The sequence below is a fragment of the Macaca fascicularis genome, chromosome 1, assembly GCF_037993035.2.
Source record: "Macaca fascicularis isolate 582-1 chromosome 1, T2T-MFA8v1.1".
NCBI lineage: Eukaryota > Metazoa > Chordata > Mammalia > Primates > Cercopithecidae > Macaca > Macaca fascicularis.
Window position 1 is genome coordinate 12,811,182 of NC_088375.1, and position 7,880 is coordinate 12,819,061.

At 42.0% G+C, this 7,880-nt stretch overlaps 1 pseudogene; it reads right to left on the reverse strand.

Moving 5' to 3' along the window:
* Positions 1-231: 231 nt before the first annotated feature.
* LOC123571262 (small nucleolar RNA U13) lies at positions 232-303 on the reverse strand (annotated as a pseudogene).
* Between the last annotated feature and the right edge of the window lie 7,577 nt (positions 304-7,880).

The following is a 7,880-nucleotide window of genomic DNA, read 5'->3' on the forward strand; positions in this document are numbered from 1 at the left end:
AATCTCCGATATCCAGCTGCTTCTGCTCTTCTCTGCCCGCAGAGTCTGGGGTTCTTATAGGCACAGGATCGGGGGTGGAACGGGCCATGGGGGTTTTGGAAAAGGCAACATTTGAGTGGGAAAACAGGGATGTCAGTTCTCACTTTGGGCTGCGGTTCCAGGCTTGAGGGTGGGGCCCTTGCCAGGGACCCACTGTCTTCTGCCCAGAATTTCCCTGCCTCCTGTCCCTATCAGTTTGAGGGAGGCACATTTCATACATGTGTGTGAAACCTCAGTCATCATGCTTATGAGTTACAAAAGGATCTAGTATTTCCATTAGAATCTTTTCTAGGAATATCAAAGAAACCACATGTATCCATGTACACATGGGAACTATAATGTATCCATGGTGCATATATGTGCCTGTGTGATTTTGAGAAATGCTATATAAAAAGGAGTAGTGATTTTAAAATTATGGGTTTTTGTTTTTGTTTTTGAGACAGAGTCTTGCTCTGTTGCCCAGGCTGGAGTGCAGTGGTGTGATCTTGGCTCACTGCAGCCCCCACCTCCCAGGTTCATGTGACTCTCCTGCCTCAGCTTCCTGAATAACTGGGACTACAGGCATGTGCCACCACATCCAGCTAATTTTTTGTATTTTTAGTAGAGACGGAGTTACACATGGTGTACATGGAGTTACATGGTGACCAGGCTGGTCTTGAACTCCTGGCCTCAAATGATCCACCTACCTTGGCCTCCCAAAGTGCTGAGATTACAGGTATGAGCCACCGCGCCCAGCCTGAAATTGTGTTCTAAATGTGAAATTATTTGGATGTATTTATTTGGAAAATGAGGCACTAAAAAGTAATTTCTGTGTTGCCAGGAACTGAAGGGTCATACTGCAACTTAAACTAACAATAAAATGATAATCCATTCTTCTTATGTAAAACAAATTCTCTTAAAGCTGTATAAATAACATGAGCTACTTCAACAAATAAAGAACATTGGTCCAATATAATTATTAAATTAGTTCTTATCTGGGCAACAATTACAATTTTAAAATTGAACCAGTGTTTTTTAACGGAGAACTTCTTTGTGGGTAAAAATTTGTTAACCCTCTGCAAATATTGGTTAGGAAAAAAAGACAAATATGAAATTTCTGAACCTCATAGATGAACTTATGAAAAATAAGAGTAAATGATGAGGGAACAGAAGGCTTCAAACTAACAAGGTTTTTGTGGTACAGTATCCCTATGTTATTATTTATTTATTTATTGAGATGAAGACTCACTCTGTCACCCAGGCTGGAGTGCAGTGGCACGATCTCGGTTCACTGCAACCTCCGGCTCCCAGGTTCAAGCGATTCTCCTGCCTCAGCCTCCCGAGTAGCTGGGATTACAGGCGTGCGCCATGATGCCCAGCTAATTTTTGTATTTTTTGTACAGATGAGGTTTCGCCATGTTGGCCAGGCTGGTCTTGAACTCCTGACCTCAAGTGATCCGCCCGCCTCGGCCTTCCAAAGTGCTGGGATTACAGGTGTGAGCCACGGCTCTATTTAAAATAGAGCCACTCTATTTTAAATTACCATAATTTTTGGTTGAATAAATTGTTGTAAGCCATTATAAAGTCTAGCTGTTTGTAAGCCTGCATTCAAGACAGCAGCAGGTAGTAGAGTTCCCAGGCTTTCCAGTGAGGCTCAGTTCAGAATTACCAATGCCAGGATCAGATTTTGTTCAGATTATGAAGTGTAATCACTCCTTTTCCTTATTCCCATTTTTCCCTTTTCTTCTCGGGTGGAGGGAATATTTGCTTCAAGGGTACTACATATTTGTGTCTGGCTTCTGAGAGAGGGAAAGAACTTTTTACAAAATGACCCAGAAATGAAAAATTTTAAATCATTATAAGGAGGTTCATTCAGCCCATCTTTTATGATGTAGCTATATAATCTATTAAAGAGGTAGAATAGTCTTGAGGACCTATAACCAGAACTGAATGAACCAAGAACTGTGATCTATCAAAGGAACCAAGGTGATCTATCAAGTCAACCAAGGTGACTTGGGTCTGAGTCTTCTAGGGAGCTCTTCTCACTACAAACACACCAACAAAGACCACAATGCATCCAGCAAACACTTTAACTGGTATTACTGTTAGTGCTGTCTGTGAACTACCTACCTGCAACATTAGAAGAGCCAATGATTTCCTTAACTCTATATAACAAATCAAATAACATATTGCTGTTTTGAATAATCTCTACCCACATTCATATCCACATTTATGGATATGTAGACTTCAAAGACAACATAGAATACTGCTTAAGCACGCAAGTAGAGAGCCATTAGTATATACTTTCCAAATCCCTCCCCGCCTGGCTGCCTTCTATATCCGGTAGAATATTGAGCACTGTGCAGGTGCAGTGGCTCGTGCCTGTAATTCCAACATTTTGGGAGGCCGAGTCAGGCAGATCACAAGGTCAAGAGATCAAGACCATCCTGGCCAACATAGTGAAACCCCATCTCTACTAAAAATACAAAAATTAGCTGGGCATGGTGGTGCGTGCCTGTAGTCCCACCTACTCGGGAGGCTGGAGCAGGAGAATCGCTTGAACCTGGGAGGCAGAGGTTGCAGTGAGCTGAGATGGCACCCAAAAAAAACCAAAAGGAAAAGAACAAACAACTTTCCGGCCATGTGGGGTGGCTCACGCCTGTCATCCCAGCACTTTGCGAGGCCGAAGCAGGCGGATCACGAGGTTAGGAGTTCAAGACCAGTCTGGCCAACATGGTGAAAATCCATCTGTACTAAAAATACAAAAAATTAGCCAGGTGTGGTGGTGTCACCTGTAATCCTAGCTACTCAGGAGGCTGAGGCAGGAGAATCACATGAACCCAGGAGGCAGAGGTTGCCGTGAGCTGAGTTCGTGTCGTTGTACTCCAGCCCGAGGGACAGTGCAAGACTGTCTCAAAAAAAAACAAAAAAGAATATTGAGCACTGCATTCATACCCTAAGTATGGGCTACTTTCTCAGAGCTAGTTTCTCCATAGAGATAACCATGAAGGCCAATCTGCATGTCCATTTGACAAATATCTGTAGACCGACTACTTATTTGTTAGTCTCCTGACCTGGGGCTGGGCATTCAGTTGTGACCAAACAGACCCTGTCCTTGCCTTCGTGGACGTTAAGGTTTTGTCATCTGGGTTTATTTTTGCAATTCACAATCCAAAATATGGTTCCATTGATAGTCCTGTTCTTTTATTATGAAGTTGGATCCTCCAACGAAGTTTGGATGAGCCTTGAAATGAAAAGTACCTGGAAATAGCAAGGAGTCAGCACCACCAAATGCTGTTATTTCACTTTACTTGTACATCAGCTTTATAAGGCTTAGGGAAGGCAAGAATTATCACACTCACTTTACAGATGAAGATATCTAAAAAGAAAGATTAGATGACCTGACTCAAGTCACTTGGTGGTAGAAGAAGGACTGGAAGTTTGGTTTCCTATAGACAGGTTACCAGTAAGTAGCATCACTGTTCTTTTCTCTTACTGAACAAAGTCTTCTTTCTACTTTCCCCAAAGGGCCCAACTTCCCATGAAAACAAAAATTCTAGTCCCAGTGGACACTAAGCGTTATCAGGACTAGTGTTCCTTAAGTCCCTTTAGTAAGTCTTATCAAATTGCCACTTCAATAAATTTTTTTTAGAGACTTCCCAAGTTCCGAAAATCTGAACTTAGGGCTGTTTCCTAGAGAGTTGGTAGTAAACTTTTAAGAACAAGCAAAGGGCCTATAGATATAATACTTAAAAGATTAACTCCATTTGAAAATATGCATATATATATGCACATCTGTTCCCATCCTATCTTTATCTCTCGCTGTAGATATTCAGTGTCATCACTAACTTTATTTCACAGATAAGGTAGCTGTATAAATGTATGTGGCTGACTGCCACTACTACTACTTGAGACCGTCACTACAGCAGTTACTACCATTACTTTTGAGACCATCATTATGACTGAACGAAGGGATGAACTAGAAAAAACAATTTAAAACAAAAGTAACTATTTTAAGGAAGGACTAGCATGGGAAAGAAGAGAGTTCCCTGCTTCTAGTGAGTAAAGGCAGTCCCCCAAACTTCTACAGCTCTTCCTATTTATTGGGTAACAAGAGCAGGGAGGAGGAGGTAATGATTGATCAGCTGCTTAATTGTTCATATTGTTACTGACAGGCTTCAATTATGCCTAATCATAAGAAACATTTGTGCCTCCAACAAATGTACATTTCAATAAACATTTAAAATGTACCTACATTTTTGCAAGCATATCACACTGATTTCATTTGTCCATGTTTTCTAACCGGATCTTATCCACATGCATACAAACGCCATATGTAGTTTTTAATCATCGTTCAACTTTTAACAATTTTGTATTGATTTTCTGAGACAGGGTTTTACTCTGTCACGCAGGTTGGAGTGCAGTGGTGTGATCATGGCTCACTGCAGCCATGAACCCCTGGGCTCAAGCAGTCCTCCCACTTCAGCTTGGCTGAAGTAGCCTGGCTAAAGGGACACACCACCACACGTGACTAATTTTCAAAATTTTGTAGAGACGCAGTCTTGCTCTGTTGCCCAGGCTGGTCTCTAGCTCCTGGGCTCAAGCGATCTTCCTGCCTCAGCCACCCACAGCACTGAGAGTACAGGTATTAGCCACTATGCCCAGGCTCAACTTTTATTTTTTAAAAAAATATGTAAATAATATTACCTTAATTGCCTTATGGTCATTTTATTCACTTTAAAATTTTTGATTGATCTAAAGGAAGGAAAATCAAAGACCATTGCTTCATACTGGAACCCTCAACTGAAGGATTACATCTCCATAAAACATTCTTTCCTGGCTGGGCGCGGTGGCTCACACCTGTAATCCCAACATTTTGGGAGGCCAAGGCGGGCAGATCACCTGAGGTTGGGAGTCCGAGATCAGCCTGACTAAAATGGAGAAATCCCGTCTCTACTAAAAATACAAAAAATTAGCCAGGCATGGTGGTGCATGCCTGTAATTCCAGCTACTCGGGAGGCTGAGGCAGGAGAATCGCTTGAACTCAAGAGGCGGAGGCTGCGGTGAGCCGAGATAGCGCCATTGCACTCCAGCCTGGGCAACAAGAGTGAAACTCCATCTCAAAAACAACAAAAACAACAACAACAACTTCTCTCCTTCATGGGTCATAGGAAGTCGAAGAGAGACGCGCACCAGTTTTGCCTTTCAGCATGGGAAGTACTTACAGATGAGAATCATGTGGAAGAACAAGAAAAAAATTTTGGGGGGATGGAAAGGACTCATTTAAAACAAGTCTCAGCTTAAGTTTATTATTTTTTTAATTTAAAAAGGAAAAATTGATTCAAATTCTCATTCGCAACACAGAAAATCCTATAAAAGTGGTAAATACAGTAGAGCATATTATTTTCTTTTTCTTTTTCTTTTTTTTTTTGATACAGAGTTTCGCTCTTGTAGGCCAGGCTGGAGTGCAATGGCACAGTCTTGGCTCATTACAACCTCCACCTTCTGGGTTCAAGTGATTCTCCTGCCTCAGCCTCCCAAGTAGCTGGGATTACAGGCGTCTGCCACCACACCTGGCTAATTTTTGTAATTTTAGTAGAGATGGTTTCACCATGTTGGCCAGGCTCGTCTCAAGGTCCTGAACTCAGGTGATTCGCCCTCCTTGGCCTCCCAAAGTGCTGGGATTACAGGCATGAGCCACTGCGCCCGGCCAACATAATTATATTTTAAATATAATGACAGTGATGGATGAGACACTCACTCTGGGATGAGAAGATTGTCTTCAAAATCTGCAAAGTCCAAATGTTGCTAATGCTGGTGCTATGAATGTTGGAAGAAATGGTGTACTGATATCCCAAGACAGTCCAGTGACTTTTCTCCCAAATAGTTATTTATGACACTAATATTCAGATGCTTTAAAATATTTCTTTAGTAAACAATTATATTAAAATAACCCCACAATAACTAGTTCCCTTCATCTCAACACCAGCTTTTGTTAGTTTAAAGTTTCAATCTTTGAGTCAGAAAGTGTTTCTCACTTTTTTTTTTTTTTTTTTTTTTTTTTTGAGACAGTATCACTCTGTCACCCAGACTGGAGTGCAGTGATGTGATCTCAGCTCACTGCAATCTCTGCCTGCCAGGTTCAGGCAACTCTCCTGCCTCAGCCTCCCAAGTAGCTGGGATTACAGGCACGCACCACCATGCCCAGCTAATTTTTTATATTTTTAGTAGAGAGGAGGTTTTGCTATGTTGGCCAGGCTGGTCTCACACTCCTGACCTCAAGTGAATCGCCTGCCTCAGCCTCCCAAAGTGCTGGGATTACTGGTTTGAGCCACAACGCCCGTTCACTTGCTCTCGCTCTCTCTCTCTCTCTCTCTCTCTCTCTCTCTATATATATATATATATATATATGTATTTTAAAGTATACTACATTCCTGTTTCTTGGGCATTATTATATGTAGTGTAGTCTAGTTTATTTCATGAGTATGAGGACTGTGACTTCCGATGGTTCCATTCACTCAATCCAGTTCAAACTATTGAATGTGGGAGGACAGGACAATGGGCCACTCACTGAGTTGCTGACACTGATGTTCATACTAAAAATAGAAAGGGACTGTTCTAAAATGTTTCAAATAGGTCAGAAAAAGTGTTTTTCGTTTGTTGGTTGGTTGAAAAAACGCTCAGTACTGCTCTGTTTTTTAGGTGGAATCATGAAAGTCAAGGTTGAAAAACTCTTAAAACCCACATGGCCCAATCATTCATTTTGATGCCTAAACCCCCTATAACATCCCTGAGAAGTGGCTGTCTACCCTTTACTTATCTCTAGTGGCAGGGGAGGGTCTATTCCTCCGTATCATAGAAATTAACAAACAAGAACACATTAGTAGGTTTCCATTAAAAAATGATTAAGAAAGGGCCAGGCGCAGTGGCTCATGCCTGTAATCCCAGCATTTTGGGAGGCCGAAGCAGGCAGATCATGAGGTCAGGAGTTCGAGACCAGCCTGAACAACATGGTGAAACCCCGTCTCTACTAAAAATACAAAAATTAGCCAGGCGTGATGGCGCATGCCTGTAATCCCAGCTACTCAGGAGGCTGAGGCAGGAGAATTGCTTGAACCTGGGAGGTGGAGGTTGCAATGAGCCAAGATTGCACCACTGCACTCCAGCCGGGCGATAGAGCGAGACTCTGTCTGGAAAAAAAAAAAAAGATTAAGAATTGAATGCAACTTTTCAGGACAGTACGGGGATTTTTTAGTTGTCACTCAAAACATATCAGAGCTGTTTTTTACATGCGGAAATGCAGGTGGCATAGACACCTTATGCAGCAGGCTGAGGTGTAGAGAATTCTAAGCCAATTCTGGTCTGAAGCACTTCAGAGGTGACCATACAGAATGATGTGGGAAGTCATAGCTGTAGGGTGCTATTCCAAAGACACTTAAGGAAAATCATTGTCTCTCTGTCTGGGCTGCTATAACAGAAATACCATAGACTACATAGCTTAAACAGCAAATATTTATTTCTCACAGTTCTGGAGGCTGGGAGTCCAAGATCATGTGCCAGATTCAGTGTCTGGTGAAGGCCCACTTCCTAGTTCATAGACCACCATCTTCTCTCTGGGTCCTCATATAAAGAAGAGACGAAGGAGCTCTCTGCAGTCTCTTTCATAAGGACACTAATCCCATTCATGAAAGCTCAACTCTCATGACTTAATTACCTCCCAAAGGCCCCACTTCTAAATACCCTCATTTTAGTGTGCATACATTTTGGGAGGCTTAACAAGTAGTCTACAGCAGTCATTGTATCTTAATTTTCTTCCATAACCTTGACAGTGCTACAGAGATTTTTCTTATCTCTGATTTCAC